A 17,019-nucleotide genomic window follows, 5' to 3' on the forward strand; every position below is an offset into this window, starting at 1 on the left:
AGAGTTCTACTGCTCTGCCTGCCTCCGTCAAAACCCACATATCTTAAATGCCAGCCTTATATTTTCCTCTATCAATAGCTCACGTGGGGGGCTGTAAATTTAGCCTCAGGTAGATGACCATCTTTAAAAGATGTGTCCATTCCAGTGACTACATAACTAGCATCATCCAATTTTCAGGCAACATAACTCTGAGTGGACTTTTGCAGAGTCTGCTTTACAAAATAGTTTCTCCCCCCCCCCCCCCTTATATGCACATCTCTTTGGAAAAATAATCACATAAAATGTACATCTTACTCTGCAGATCTATTTACTATTGATACTGAATCCCATTTGCTGAACAGAATGATGGGCATAGGTTTACACTGACCTGTACCCATATTAGCACTGAGAAGCGAACTCATCACAAAGCACAAATTGGATTCTATTTCTCCCTGAGAACCAGTTGCAATCTCATTTACAGAGCTCTAAACATTTACAGTGCTAATCCCTGCTAATCCTTCTCAGGGACCTTCAATGTCACTGATCATCATCCTAAGGGTCAATAAGTATTTTTCAGTAAGACCTGCTCCCCAACTAGCTACTGACTTTTGATATTTTTTCCCCCCTTTTCCTGTATTGTATGGGATGTCGCTCTGCAGGAGTCAGCACTAGGAGCAACAGATGGAGGATACGGTACGTGAAGATTAGGACATCAAGATGACTCAAGTAGATGAATGTATGCCATGTTTATCATAATGAGGGATTCAGAAATCCAGGGCATACATTTCCTGGTTGGCCTGTTTGTCCTTTCTCCTGATATTGCTTTGCAGGAGTTGGGTGGGAAATATCTGCACATGCATTTACTATATTTTCATAAGATTACCATTCAGGTGAAGTTCCCAACTGGTATATACAATATTTCTGCAATAAGCTTTTTTAATATTATGGGGGGATTTTTGTTCATTTTTGAACTCAATGCCTTATGTGGCAATTTCCTTTTTGGGGAAGATTCTACTTCTGCTACATTGGGGAATGTGCAAAAATTCCTTCTCGCCCACCAGAAATGTTTTTCAGACCTCTGGGTTGATTAAAATTTGCCTGCTCCTGAGCCAAAGGGGCATATGTGCCTATAGCAGCCTAGGAGCCAGAATAAATTAAGAAGTATTTCCCATCATAATGCGGCAGAAATTGAAGAAATATCTCATACACATCTTGCTGAAAGCACAAGCACTCTCTTTGGGTAAAAAGTCAACAGTACTAGGGTTGTCCAAGAGCCTTCATATTGCTAGGACCACATTTGAAATTACAATCCAAAAACAAGAACTATAACATCTTGATATACTGGAACACACAAGCTCCAACTACTTCAAAACACTTCCTTCTCCCCAAGTAGAACATCACTTCTTGCAAATTAAACTTCCTCTTCTTTAAACAGTTTAAGTCCCCTCTTCCTTCTGTACTCCTCATACACACTCCTCAAAAGTACGAGCCACCGTTTCAGCTGCTGGTGGGATTCCTCCTCTTTCAAACCTTTCTAAATGCTTACAGTTTTAGTACTAAGCTGTGCACTCTTCTCCAAACCTAGCGCTGGAGCGCACATAAATATTCTCTGTTAGAAGTGGCTCCCTCCTTCACAGAACAGAACCCCAGCACTATTTCAGCACCATAGACAGCTCCCTACATTTCTTTAAAATCTGCTCTGTGTTCCACTTGCAAACTGGTGCCTACCCTTTTAGAAAACTCTTATTCCTTCAGTCCAAAAGAGGGAGGGCGGTGTGGCCTCTGTAATCTGGGCCTAAGGGAACTTTGCCTCTGTGTTTCTTAAAGAAAAACAAATAAGGATGCTTTCTCATAAAAACTACTAGAAGAAGTGATTGGCTTATGGTTTGAATATGTGTTTAATTCATTTTTGTAATGAAAAAATTAATAAGAATCAGATGTGTATAAGATACTCATGCATGCATGCATGCTTAAATTACCAATTATAATTTTAAGTATGAATAAGAATGTTTCTCCAAAAGCTTAGCATTTAATACTAATTAAAGAACAAACCTGTCTGCAACCTTACAATCTTGAGAAGGGGGGACATAAAAGGAAATGGGTGGAAGGAGAAGTGACAGAAGAGATAAGAAGGTGGTACATTTTCAAATGTCATTTAGTTTTCAAGGAAGTGGTCTGATGTTTCAGGAAGCAGTGAGTTCCAGAGAAAAGCAGTAACATGACAAAAGGACAGATACATGAAATTAAAAGTATAACCTGAGCTTCAGCCGAGTTTATTTTTACTAACCTTTCAGCTTTAAACATCTTGACAGATGGATTTATAGGCTAGACAAAGAAGTTAAGCTATTTTTAATTCACTGCATTTCAGGTCCACTTAATCTCATCTACCAATATGGACTAGTCAATCTACCATTAATTATTTGCTGCATTCTTACAGCAAACTGCATAATTTGCATCCCTTCTATAGGTTACTCTTATGGTCTTGCACTTGTACTCCTCACAACCCACCTTTGGTCCACCTCTTTCCCTACATTTTTTTATATATATAAAGAACTTCATTTAAAGTCACATTAGGCAGTATAATATTGACTCATATAAACACATATTTATCATTTCAAATATACACTACATTTACAATTGTTGCTTCAGAGCAAAGAAAGGTTTACTGAGCTGTCAGAACAATGCTTAAATCTTTCTGTTGCACTTTAAAATTAAACTGAAGTATTCAGAAATTAATCCTTCCATTGTAGGAAGGACCATTTGTTGGTCATTTCACTTCCTCTTCTGACATCTTCCTGTGAAACTTTCAATTGTATAGCTTTTCTGATTTCTCCCCCGTTTCACATTGCAGAACCTTATTTTCCACTCCTAAATATAGGATACCCTCCAGAACAGGGTTCAATCCAACATGAATCAATCCATAAATATATGAAATAATGCCCCCTATTTCAGCTCTATTCTGTTTGTTCCCGCTGCCCACAAAAACAACCATTCTTTAACCTTCTTTGTCTAGATAAATCTGTTATGCCTGGCAAATTCTATCTAATCATTAAGATACAGTCTATTTACCTTAGTACAAAAAAGCATTGTATTTTCTATACCGTTAATTATTGCTTTCTCACGTTTACCATATCTGGCTCATAGATATGTAACTACCATGCAACCCTTGTAGAATTTATTAAGCAATGATGAACATTACAAAATCAAATAGGGAAAAAACCTCAAGAGCCCTTAATGATTCTTGTCCAGCTAATGAATGGCCACAAATGCTTACAAATTCATTCTTTTGATATCATTTATAAGTATAATTGTTAGGGGGCAGCACGTATAAAGAGGTATTGCTCTTATCTGAATATTTTTTTCTCAATCCAAGTTAATTTAATGGTATGCTTTCTAATAAGAATACAGGTTTTTGAACCTCAGAGGTATATGTAAAAATACTGATTAATTATATTCTTCCATCCTTGTCATAGGCTAATTGTGAGTGGCTGCCTTCCGTGATTATGGCAGGTTAACTGGCAATCCTTTTATATCGCTTCAAACAATTTGCTTAAAAATGGAGAGGTGTCTACATTTACCGTAATCTGTATCTGAGCCAAGTATAAAGTGATGCATCTCAGGGCCCATGTAGTCTTAATGGGAGGTGACTGACCTGGAACAAGACCTTGGGGCTTCAGTAGATAGCTCAGTGAATCTATTGACCCGGTGTGCAGCTGCTGTGAAAAAGGCCAATTCCCTGCAAGGGATCATTTGGAAAGAAATTGAAAATAAAACTGCCAATACCATAGTTACACAAATCCATGATCAAGGGGATGGAGCTTGCGGCGTTTGAGTTGGAGAAAAGGCGAGGAGGAGAGGACATGATGTAAGCTTATAGAATTCTGCATGGCATTAAGAAAGGAGCTAAAGACACATTTTCTCTCTCATCATACTAGAACAGCATGGATATCCAATGAAGCTGAATGCTCAAAGATTCAGGACAGATTTTTCAAAGTCCTTCTTAACACAGCTCATAGTTAATCTGTGGAACACGAGGCAGTGATGGCCACCAATCTGGATGTCTTTAAAAGAGGATTAGACACATTCATGGAGAACAAAGCTTTCAATGGTTACTAGCTATGATGACTATGCTTTGACTCTGCCAGTGGATGCAGCAATGTTTCTGAATACCAGCTGCTGGAAACCACAGGTGGGTTGAGTGCTCTTGTGCTCAGGTGCTGCTTGTGGGTTTCCCACAGGCATCTGCTTAGGCATTGTGGGAAAAGGAGGCTGGGCAAGTTGGGCCTTTGATTCAACAGGCTCTTCTTATGTTCTTCCCAGCACAACTCAGTTTTGACTGGCAGGGCTGTAATAGGTTTGGAGCATTACATCCAAAAGACATTGCTTCTCACCCAAGCCATGTTTTGATCTCTAAAGCCAACTGAAAGTTTGTCCTAATCCATACCATGTGGGTGCATCCACTCAAATAAACTCAATACCTGAGGAAGAAGCGCTGCTGCTAGGGGAGGTGATCCTGATGGTTGTACCTCATTGCTGAAATTTCCTTCTCTTCACTACCTTCTCTTCTCTTCACTACCTCTTCAAGCCCAATAATCCTTTGGGAGCATAATAAAATCACTCTGCTTTGACTTTTGGTACCCATGGTTCGGTTCAAAGTGTTTTTGGGAAATTTTAACAGTTTTTGCGCTTAAAATAATGTGTTTTTAGAACCTATTTTTTTAACTCTTTAAGTCTTGCAAGCTAGGTGGGGTAGGAATCTAAGAAAGTACATATTTGGGGCACAGCTTTCCTTTAGCTATTAGCACTCCTTGACAAAGGATGGAAATGGGAAGGAATGATATCGACAGTGCTATCAGATGGTGATTTTATTTAAACAAAGAAGTTGTTACATTTGTCCCCTCTAAATGGTGCATTTAAAATTTAATCAGACACGGGGGGGAAATTCCATCTTTCAATGACAGAAATGGTCTTCCTGAACTGAGACAACTATAAATAATGAGTAAGATAACAAATCTGAACAAAAATTGAATGAGTTTGAAGCAAATGCCACTGCTACAATTCACAGAAATTCAATATTATCCAGAGATGAAAGGCAATACTAAAATATAACCATAGTTCCACAAGACTGGAAAGTGTCTACTTCACCATCCTGATGCCTTCCAGATGTTTTGGACTATAACTCCCATCATCCCCAATTATTAGTCATAATGGCTGCAGTCCAAAACAACTGGAGGGCACCAGATTGGGGAAAGCTGCACTAAAGTATCTAAAGAACAGAGCTGACAGTTCCTACATACCTACCTGGGAGTAAGCCACATTGTGAACTTAATGGCACTGAGTAGATACAACTGCAGAGCAGGTAAAACTTTTGTCACCATCTTACTGCTCTGCTTTTGCTGCTGCTCCCCGCTGAAGGTGATGAGAGATGTCAGAGCATTCCTGGAGGACCCCAGAACCACCACCCACCACTGATTTGCAGCAGCTGGTCTTGAGCTTTGGGTCAGGTGGGGACTTGTCAGGTCAATGTGAATGGTCTGAGTGCTAGGGAGAGGCACTGCATTTTTGTTTATCTGCTAGTTAGTGAGTGGGAGAATTGTTGTATTTGTTTTTATTGCTAACGTTTTTCTTATTACTGTTTATGGAACTGGTGTGCTCTTTTTGTTTTCCCGAGACATTGTATGGAATATTAACATACTAGATGATTTCTTCCCCCTGGCTTCCCCCCTCCCCCATGATACAATGTATCTGCATATCATTTTCTCTGATATAAGTTGCATGCACACCTTTAGGTGACAAGCAACTAATAAGTTTAATAAACAGTATGTAAACTAATAAATAGAATTAAGGGAGCTGAGTTTATGCTGGGCATGCCTGATATAATGAGCTCCCAAGAGGAAAAAACCAAAGTGAATGTTACTTTAAAATTGTATTACATTTCTTTCACAACAGTTACAGTGTTTCTTCTTAAATCTAAGTTGGGCTGGAACTGGTAAATGTACTGTATCAGAATCACATTTAAACCTAATTGTTAAGCTTGGCACCGCTAGACAATGAGTGCTTTGGAAGCGTGTGATCAACGTTCTGCTACAGTGTGACAAACCCAGTAGCCTTTCATCAAAATTGCAATCTGGCAGATCACAATCACAAATCATTATGATGGCACACGTGTCTAGCATTTCAGAGTACTTTATTTGAAGCATGTCTCCTATCCATGTGTTACACAACACTTTGGAAAAACTAATAATTGGGGGGGGGGACTATGTAAAGCAACTTTAATGTGCCTTTTCCAAGCAAAAGATCATAGTTTTAGACCTGTGTGCCTGAAGTTTTTAAGATCAATTATTTTAGCTCAATTGTTTTACAAAATTCAAATCTAGGTTGATGCCAATTTAAGCCCACTAGAAGTTGTGTAATCTAATCTAAATCATGTCCTCCCTAGAGAGGGCACATATTGCGGTGAGACCTGGAGACTGACCTCCTGGTTGTGGGTGGGTATATTGGACAGCCACAACACCCAATTGGTAGGTCCCTCGTCGCTGGGTTTAATCTGGCTGACCTATGCTGGTGCCCTGGGTCAGCGCTACCTGCAAGGGTTGAGGGAGCTCGTCGAACCAGAGCCTATGCAACCACTCACTTTTCTGTAATCAATAAAGTTGTGGCCTAAATTCCGGCAAAAACCAAAACTAAAATTTGAGTCAAATGTGTGTTTATTTAGGGGGGAGTTCTCTGGGTCTGAACACGCAAATTCCTTAGACAATTTTTCTCTGTACTGGCATGTGTTTTGAATGCTATTCTGCATTTTGAAGCTGGTCTCCACTCCATTTTCATACAGGCCTGGCTACAGTTCAGTTTGGACCCTACTGGCTGGCTGGTAGTTCTGCTTGACTCACATGAAAGCCACTGAATAAAAGCCATGAGGTTAAGTTTATGTTATTTTGGAAACATGCTAAGAGGAAGGCATGCTTGACAAACCCTCACCATGATCAACTCCTGCCCAGAAACCTATGTCCCCACTGTGGAAGGACATGTGGATCCAGAATTGGCCTCCAGTCACTTAAGGACTCATTGTTAAAACTGTGTTCATGGAAGACAATCTTACTCGGCTATGAGTTATCGCCATAGAAGGAGGAGGAGGAGGAGGAGGAGGAGGAGGAGGAGGAGGAGGAGGAGGAGAAGAAGAAGAAGAAGAAGAAGAAGAAGAAGAAGAAGAAGAAGAAGAAGAAGAATTATTATTTTGGCTTTTCACCACTAAGTTTAGGTCTCAGTAATGCAACAGACCTAATGAGGAAATACCTGCTGGATACTGAACAACAAAAGAGGTCCCATTTCAGCTTGAATAAATCTATGGTCTTTCAGCAGAGGAAGATAAAGTGAGAGTTGGGCCATTCAAAGTTCAGGAATGTAGTCAAATTTCTTAAGCCATGAGATTCTTTTCAGTCATACATAAGGCTAAGATATGGAAAGTGGGTATTCTGACTCTTCCACTGGCAGCAGCTGTTTGTACTGCATTGCAAATTATTTTAAAAGCTGGTGCCATGGAGTTAAATGAGCAGCCCCCTAGATTACAGCCCGAGTCTGTCAGTACAGGAAATTAAATCCTTCCTATTCTCAATTGCTAGGAGTGTGATGTGTCCAACAATATATAGAAAAGCATGAGTAATCCAGAAATTCTCTCTCTCTCTCTCTCTCTCTCTCTCTCTCTCTCTCATAAGATTAAATTATTAGGGGTTTTGAACATTAGTTTGCAGAAGTTTCTACATGAATAGTCCAAGAGTGTAAATATTTGAAGTACAAATAGAAATGAAGCCCAGTATCACCCAAAAATTAAATTAGGGTTTATAATGAAAACAGTACTCCACTATCAGAAATCATCTCTAAATGCAATACCGAACCATAGAAGGGGGAAAGTATGTGATGATTTATACAGTACTACTACTTCTTTTTAAAAAACAACCACCAAGAACTATTTTTTAATTTTAAAAAAACTAAACATTTTACATAAAATACTCTGCTCAAAGTGTGAAAATGACAGAAATTAGGAAGGTGTAACAAAGGGTACAGAAATAAAGGAGGAGATAAGAGGGAAGCATTGAGGAAAAAAGAGTTGTGTCTTCAGTGTTCATTTAAACCAGGCATGTCTAAAGGTTGTTTTGGGGGCCAAAGCTGGCTTAATCTGGCCCCTGTTGGCAGTTTACTTTCTGGGGTAAAATCCTACAAAACCTCAACAACTTTGGTCGGCCCTCTCGGCCCTTCACTTCATCAAATCTGGCCCTCTTTGAAAAAAGTTTGGACACCACTGATTTTAAACCAACACTTGAGAAACCTTTTCAGTCCAAAGGCTGCATTCCCTTTCGGCTGATGTTCAAAGGGCCACATACCAGTGATGGGAGGGCCAGATACAAAACATGGGTGTAACCAAAAGCGAAAGTGGGTGCAGCAATGTGAAAGAGGTCAGAGGGTTTTTTAAAAAAATAAATTTTATTAAGGTTTATAGAAAAAAAATACAAAACTTAATATCGTTTCCCATTTTTAACCAAACCAAGATTTTTATCTAAATACAATAAAAAGGGGGAGGGGAGAGAAATGAGAGAGAGAGAGAGAGAGGGAGGGAGGGAGGGAGGGAGGGAGGGAAAGAAAGAAAGAAAGAAAGAAAGAAAGAAAGAAAGAAAGAAAGAAAGAAAGAGTAGAAAAGAAGTTAAAAGAGAAAGATAGAAAAAAATATTCAGAAAGTAAAGAACTTCCTATTCTTCATCTGTCTGCTATATTGGTATATAAAAACAATACTCACTTCATTCAATCCAACACCCAACAAAGCCACTTTCTATAAATAAACATTAACTTTAATCCTCAGATCCAGATATCTTTATTTCATTTTCTTCTTCACGCAAAAAAAATATATATATGAGAGGTTTCCAGTCTTTAACAAATGTTAACAATGACTATTCTCTGATTAAAAATGTTAATTTTGCCATCTCCACCAAGTCTGTTAGTTTCTATACACACACACACTCATTTCCATCCAAGCAAGCAAGAGGAATTATCCCAGGTCAGGAACACATTCCAGCCAAGCAAAAGCAAGGCATGGAGCATAGCCAGTGAGAAGTTGTGGCCGGTTGGAGGGGCACATCCCAAGGGGCAGCATAGAGAGGCCTGTGTTCAGCCCCTGGGAACGAAGTTTCCCAAATATAAAGCCATCCATATGGCAGAAGGCAGAGTATTGCATATGAATGGAACACACAGAGTGGAGGGATGATGACTATAAACAGAACATGTTCCTATGAGTTGGTGAGTTAAAGGATACTGACAGAAAAGATGGAACAAGGATTTGATAATAGGTTTGGTTGGCACGCATATTTATGGTATGACAAAACAAAAGTGCATAAAGGATTTGGAAACCACATATTCCGAAGATCTCTATATGAAATATGGGATAGGTATAAAAAACCTATTAGAACATAAAACACCCTGGTGGTTAAAACAAAAAAAATTCCTTCCAGTAGCACCTTAAAGACCAACTAAGTCAGTTCTTGGTATGAGCTTTCGTGTGCATGCACACTTCTTCAGATACACTGAAACAGAAGTTTCCAGACCCTTCTATATAGTGAGAAGGTGGGGAGGGGTATTACTCAGAAGGCTGGTGGGAATGGGTGATTGGCAGATAGCTGTGATGAGCCTGTTGACGACTCTTAACGACTGCAATAGGTCTTACAGGAAGAAGCAAGGGGTGAAAAGGTGAAAAATGGCTTTGTCATGTATAATGAGATAAGAATCCAAGGTCTTTGTTCAGGCCAGGTTTCTCCATGGTTTTAAGTTTGGTGAAAAGTTGTAATTCAGCAGCTTCTCTTTCCAGTCTATTTCTGAAATTCCTTTGTAGTAAAACAGCTACTTTGAGATCTTGTATAGAATGTCCTGGGAGATTGAAGTGTTCTCCTACTGGTTTCTCTGTCTTGTGATTCCTGATGTCCGATTTATGTCCGTTTATTCTTTGGCGTAAGGTCTGGCCTGTTTGTCCAATATAGAGAGCTGAAGGACACTGTTGGCATTTGATGGCATACACAATGTTAGACGATGAGCAATTAAATAGTCCCTGGTGGTTGTCACCTTTGGAAGCTATGAGTGTACAAAAGATAAATATGAGTAAAAATTGGGCCACATATGAAAAGTTAGTAAAAGAAGAGGGAAATAATTGGAAAATTAAACCTTATGAAGAGGTAAAAGAATATGTAAATGATTGGTTGCACTACTGCCAAATTAATGAAATGGTTAAAGAAGATTTAAAGAAAAATGGACTTGGTTACACTAAGTCAAAATTTGAAATGGAAATATTAAATAACAAATTTAATACATTGTCAAAAATGTATAAATTGCTGTTGGAATGGCATCTGAAAGATGAAGAGGCTAAGTCGGTTATGATACATTGGGCCAAAGACTCTGGTTATAATATACAGCTAAAAGACTGGGAGAAATTATGGAAAGAAGGAACAAAATTTACTGCATGCAATGCTTTGAAAGAAAATGTAATGAAAATGATGTATAGATGGTATATTACAGAAGTGAAATTAGCTAAAATTTATAAAATAAGTAATAAATGTTGGAAAAGGAAGGCACTTTTGATCATCTGTGGTGGGAATGTAAGAAACTGGGAAATGATTTATAATGAGATGAAAAAGATGTTGAAATATAAATTTATTTTAAAGAACCAGAAGCATTTTTACTTGGTATTGTAGGCACTGACATTAAAATACAAAATAAAAAACTGTTTTTACATGTGACAACTGCAGCAAGAGTATTATTGTCACAGAAATGGAAGCAGGAAGAACTACCAACGAAAGAGGAATGGCAGATGAAATTGATGGACTACGCAGAATTGGATAAGATGACAGGGAGAATTCGAAACCAGCGGGACCAGAAATTCTTGAAAGAATGCAGTAAATATCTGAGTTATCTGAAAGACAATTGTAACCAACTGACTACGCTTGTAGGACTATGAGAAGTTTTGTAAGGAGAACTATATGAAATATTGCAGAAAAGATTCATGAGAATGGATTTTAAGTTATGGATTATTAAAAGTAATAGTTAGGATAACAAATGTAAGATTAAGAGATGAGGTTTGAAAATCATTAGACGCGGTTGGTGGAAATCTCAGGCCAAAATGTTGTATAAAATGAGATGAGATGAGATGAGATGAGATGAGAAGATGAGATGAGATGAGATGAGATGAGATGAGATGAGATGAGATGTTTGGAAAATAAATGTAAAAACTAATTAAAATGTATATTAAAAAAAAGAAAATGTAGAACATGGAATAAAAAGAAAGTATTGATGGTCAAGAAGGGGAAGGGCCATAGCTCAGTAGTAGACCATCTACATTGTATGCAGAAGGTCCCAGATTCAGTCTCCAGCATCTCCAGATAGTCCCCATCTGAAACCCTGGGAAGCCACTGCTATTCAGGATAGACAATGCTGAGCTAGGTGGACTTAGGTTCCTATGAGGAAATGCAAGAACTTGAAAGCAGGAGTCAGAAATGATCAAAACCCAAAAGCAGAAGAACACATTATGGGTGGCAATGAGAAGAAAACAATTAAATATACAGTGCATTAAGTACATTGGGAGACCTCAAGCATCGTCCAAGCAGACTTCCACAATGGGACTTCCCATTCTTCTCACGAATGCTTCTCCCAGGTGCACAGGGCCTGTGTGGGAGGGAAGGGAAGAAGATCCATGCTGCCAACAGAAATGCATTCCATGGGAGGGCAACCACAGCCGAATACGTAGCACGTAACTGACAACATGAGAGATAACCAATGTTTCAATTCTAACAGCAGAAAGAATTTAAATTTGAACCTGGAGTACCGTGTTTCGGTTGAAATCTTGGCAAATGGTTGGCAAAGTAAAACTTTTTTTAAAAAAAGAAGTACATCTGTAGTATATGATTCTTATTCACAAACAGCGCAAGGCAGAACACACATTCCACTACAAAGAAATGACATACCATCTGTCAGTAGGACATGGCACATAGAAGTGAATGAAACAGGAAACAGGGGCTGTCACATTTTGCGGCAGGGGCATAAGAGTGGTAATACATGGTAATACTCAAATCCATTAACTTGAAATATTATTGCCAATTTTCAATGGCATGGAGTAAGTGGCTGAAGGACTGCAGCCTTAAAGACAAGTGCTGGTGACACAGAAAGCCGTTCCAGGAATTCATTATTTCTGAAACAGAACAGGAGGCAAGTTCCTCAGTGTCTGTAGCAATGCCAAACCACAGAAGGCAGAGAAGGTTTAAGCATTCAGCAAAACAAAGCTGAAGATGTCAATTAATTGCACAGCCTATTTCTATGCATAAAATCAAAACACAACTGATAAATCAGCTACATGAAAATGAATCTGAAAGTTTCAGTGATGGGTTTGAAATGAACCGCAACAGAATGATTATTTTTTTTAATCAAGTTATTTCAAGAAATCAGAAATAGGAAAAAGCAACTCATTTTAATTTGGCCATGGTCACCCAACTTAACACATTAAGACTGCTGTCCTATACACCATGAGTTGGAAAGGCTGGTGTCAGGAAGGCTTCCATGCACAGCTGCCTGGCTGCTGTATATAATAATTGCTTTTTTGGATCATTTAGGGCCAATTCAAGCACAGCCTTTTCCCTCCAGGATACAGCCTTTACACTAAGGCTGCTCATCTCAACTGCACAGAGGCAGTTTTTTAAAAGCATTCCTCCTGAGGGAAATACATGTAAATAATTGCACTGGAGTTTAAACTTATACAGTGGTACTTTGGTTTAAGAACAATCTGGTTTAAAAACAATTTGGTTTACAAACTCCGCAAAACCAGAAAAAGTGTCCCGGTTTGAGAACTTTACCTCAGTCTAAGAACGGAATCCGAACGGTGGAAGGGAACCGGCGGCAGGAGGCCTCATTAGGGAAAGTGCGCCTCAGTTTAAGAATGGTTTTGGTTTCAGAGCGGACTTCCGGAACGGATTAAGTTTGTAAACCGAGGTACCACTATAATTTGGTACAGCAGGAAATCGTGGCTTTGTTCCTCACACATGTTACCATGTAACACATAGGTTTATGTTTATTTAATTATTCATTAAATTTCTATACAACCCTTCATCCAAGGATCACAAGGCAGTTTACAACATAAAAATACAAAAATGTATAACAGAATAACAAACAAAAACAGCAGCACACACACCCCTACAAAGGACAGATTACTGGATTACTGGATTTGTCTTGATGGATTACTGGATTTGTCTTGATCCTAAAAAAAAGGATACACTACCTAATACATGTACCCCAAAAAATAATGCGCAGAAACAAGTTGCATGGTTTTTCTTCTGCTCTAGACAGACACCAGTTGCCACAGCAACTGATTGCTTGCAACTTTTCTAAAAAGTCAGGCAAGATTGGCCATACTGGTAGAAAAGAGCTGCGTACTTTTTAAATATTCTGAACACACTTTTAAGTTCATATATAGATGTCACTTTACTCTGTTAAGAAAGCATCCTCGCCAATGTGCTGAAAAAGGTGTAACACAGTTGGTATGACATTCCATAAGTGTGAACATATGTGAACACGTGCAGCCATTCTGGGAAAGAGCATTTATAGAAATAAGCAATATTACAAACTAGCAGGTACACTGTAATCCAAGTCTGGGTTTACCGGCAATATTCAAAGAAGACCAGCTCAATTTACAATACAAGGTACTTACTACTTTTCTTTCAGTAGCAGTATGACTCCCAACATGGCACACAGAATTGGAAAGGACTTGAACATCTACAAATCACATGATGGAGACGGACTGTATGGACAATTGCTATATCAGAAAAACTGACAAAAGGGTGCACACCTTGGAACAGCACACATGATGCGGATGACTTTGTTGAAATATATGGTAGCCGTTCATAAGATTTTCTAACACACATTCCAGCAACTAGCATCCACAGGGTTCACAAACACAGTTGTGGCAGGACATGATAAATTTATCATCTGTCCCAGAAAGGAGTGGGGTGGTACAAAGAAGAACTTTGTGTTGTGATTATAATTTGTTGAAAACCAATAACAATCTCTATTAAAATATTTATATATTGAATGCATATACTGTGTCATCATTCTTGTTTCTCCTTCCAACAGTGCTATAAAATGCATCCAAATTTGTTATACACTGTGGCTATTTTAACAATAGCCTGCTGCAGAGTGTTTTGCTTTAGCTATCAAATTTTTAGATGAAATTGCCTCTTACTCTGAACCCCAGTTCCCAAAAAGTAAACTGTAATCAGATACAATTCTTGTGATACTATTATAGATATTGGGGTGGGACGAGAGAGATGTGCATTTAAGCATTTATCTGTCCTAGAGATGCCATCTAACTATGGCAATGTGGTTGTAATTCCTTTATTGGGGTTTCCATCTTCTTCTAAATAAAAATTTGTCATTATTTCTGCTGTCCCATCAATAACTTCAAAAGTAAACTATCCTGATGACTGAATTATGGATTTACAGCTTACTAGTTATGGACAAACTTAGCCTGAGCAAACAAAAGCTGTCTGATATGTTTCTACGCACACACACACACCATGACAACTTATTGGACCCTATACAGACAAAGTTAAAAGCATTTAAGAGAGATCAACAGGCAAAAGCATTACTTATGCTGTTGAAATAGGTGAGCATCTGAATACCATGTTCCATCTGCATGGTGATGTTTATCCAAGCACTTCTGAATAGGCTGCAAGCATCTTTGGAAGCAAGTGGGCAACAGATCAGGCCTCCAAAAAATGAATCACCCACTGCTACTGCCTCTGCAATGGGGCAAGGACAGCTATGGCACAATCCTTGGAGGTCAGATCTGCTTCCCCTAGGCAGCTCCACAATGCTGCCTCTACAGTGGTCTCTTGGCTAATAGGAGATGCTGCTTGTCTCCAGGGAGAGACCATCAGCAGTACCTCCTATTCGCCAAGAGGCTGCTGTGCAATGAAACCTCTAGAGACCTCTTAGTGAATAGCAGGCACTGCTGGTCTTTTCCCAACACTAGAGGATGCCCTCTGGAGTCTCTTGGGCTCTGCACCCACCTGGCATGATTCAGAGTAGGCCCCTTTCCCCGCAGTGATGGACTTTGATCCCCACTTCAACTGTCGGGTAAGGTTGCTTTGATTCCCACCCTGTTCTCAAGCATTCCTTCTTCCCAGTTCACCTCCAATGCCGAAATGTTTTGGGCCAGCCGTGTTCCAGGCCTTTGCAAATCAACATTAGGCTGTTCTGGCATTTAGAAGAACAATTTATCTGTGTCACATATATTACAGTATATAGCCATCAGCAGGCAGCACCAACCACACTGGTGTCTCTCTCTCTCTCTCCTAGCACACAAGACACCCTGTGAACAGTCAAACCCTTGTTAATGAGACTGCTAAACTAGGTAAAAAATATATATATATTCCCGTTAATTCACTTAAATCTAATTGATTTGACACAATGTGGTGAACTCAAATGGCTGAAAGGAGGCAAGAGATGCACTCTGAAACAAAACGCGTAACTTTCTTTCAGTCTCTCTCAAGAATTATTCCCTATTAAGTTCAATAAGCAATATCTGCGTTGCAGGGGGTTGTTTGTTTTAAATCTCCAATGCTTTCATCCTCCCTGCATCCACAGAGGCTACAGCTTTGGTGCTGGTGTGTTTCTTTTAACAAAATAAATAAATAAATAAATAAATAATAAATAAATAAATAAATAAATAAATGAGAAAGCGTATCATGGCACCTGACTCAGGATAATCCTTCATGTATCAGATGAAGTGGAAGGTAGTTCACACAGAAGCATGTAACATAATAAATTAGTTAGTTTTTATGGTGTCACAAGACACTCTTGATCTTTTTACTGCAACAGCTACCCCTCTGGAAAAAGAAAAGAAAAGAGAGGTCACAGACCCTTCTACCGTTCATCCTAAAATGAAGAAGAAGAAAATGCAGAAAAATTTGCCCTCTCCATAATAGTCCAAGCATGTTTTAAACAGAGCTCAGTGAGTCTTTCCAAGTAAGTATGAACAGGACTGAAGCTTCCACCGATTGTATCCAATGAAATCAAACCAAACTGACATTTTCTTTTCTTTATTCCCCCCATTGGAAGGGATACAAGTACACCATTTTTAAGTCAACATAGTAATAATCTTCTTTTTACCAAAGTGGAAAAGATTAAAAGCTGTATATTAAAAATAAAAAATAAAAACCAGAGCAAATGGGGATTATTAGTAAAGCCTTTCAAAGCAGTTTTCAGCCTTCCTTGTATTCTTCATAAATAAGAAATTGATTTTTTAAAAAACGCAGCTGCTCAAGTTATTTTTTACCAACGCATGACGATTCTACTAAACGGACAGTCAAACCACAAAACGACTTGAAGTCTAAGAACAAACCCTGATCTTGACAACAGTGGCAAAAAAACCCCACTGGTATATTAAGCACAGGGGCAAGATCTGTAAATAAAAGTACCGAAAATGTTCTCCAAAAGAAGGGGGGCGGGCGAAAGAAAGCAACACTAAAATATTCAGATTTAACCTTGAGCACAGCAGAAACATCGCTCTGGTTTAAGTCAACCAACAGTTAGCAGAATGCTTGAAAGGTTCACCCAACGAGACCTACGATTCTGACGACCACAAAAACCCATCATCGCTGAAGGGGAAAACCAAGTTCAGCTTTACCGAGCCTAATAACCTACACGCGAAAGCCATGGGGGGCGCACCTCCTCAAGGTGCCCATCATGCCCTTCGTCGTGAGCCCTCGAGCATTTTGCCCTCGTTCCCGGCGCCGCCACCCGCATCCGCAGTGACGAAGAGGCGCACGGAGCCCCAGCCGTCTGGTCTGCCCGTGTGCGCGCAGACAAGATGTCCGAGGACCCCTCTCGCTACTAGAGAGGGCTGGAGAGAAACGGCACGGGGCATCGAAGCAGTTGTTTAACGCCAGATCGACAGGGAAATTGGGAGTGAGGGGAGGTCAGGGAGGAGATCTGCACGGAGGGGCTTAATAAGGCAACCAG

The 17,019-nt window shown here is 39.3% G+C and overlaps 1 protein-coding gene across 1 annotated transcript in view; it reads right to left on the bottom strand.

Moving 5' to 3' along the window:
* Positions 1-17,019, bottom strand: part of DNER (delta/notch like EGF repeat containing) — a 107,594-nt gene that overhangs the window by 89,876 nt on the left and 699 nt on the right. The gene's annotated exons all lie outside the window — the stretch shown is intronic.

Source organism: Podarcis gaigeae, assembly GCF_964106915.1.
Source record: "Podarcis gaigeae genome assembly, chromosome: 5".
NCBI lineage: Eukaryota > Metazoa > Chordata > Lepidosauria > Squamata > Lacertidae > Podarcis > Podarcis gaigeae.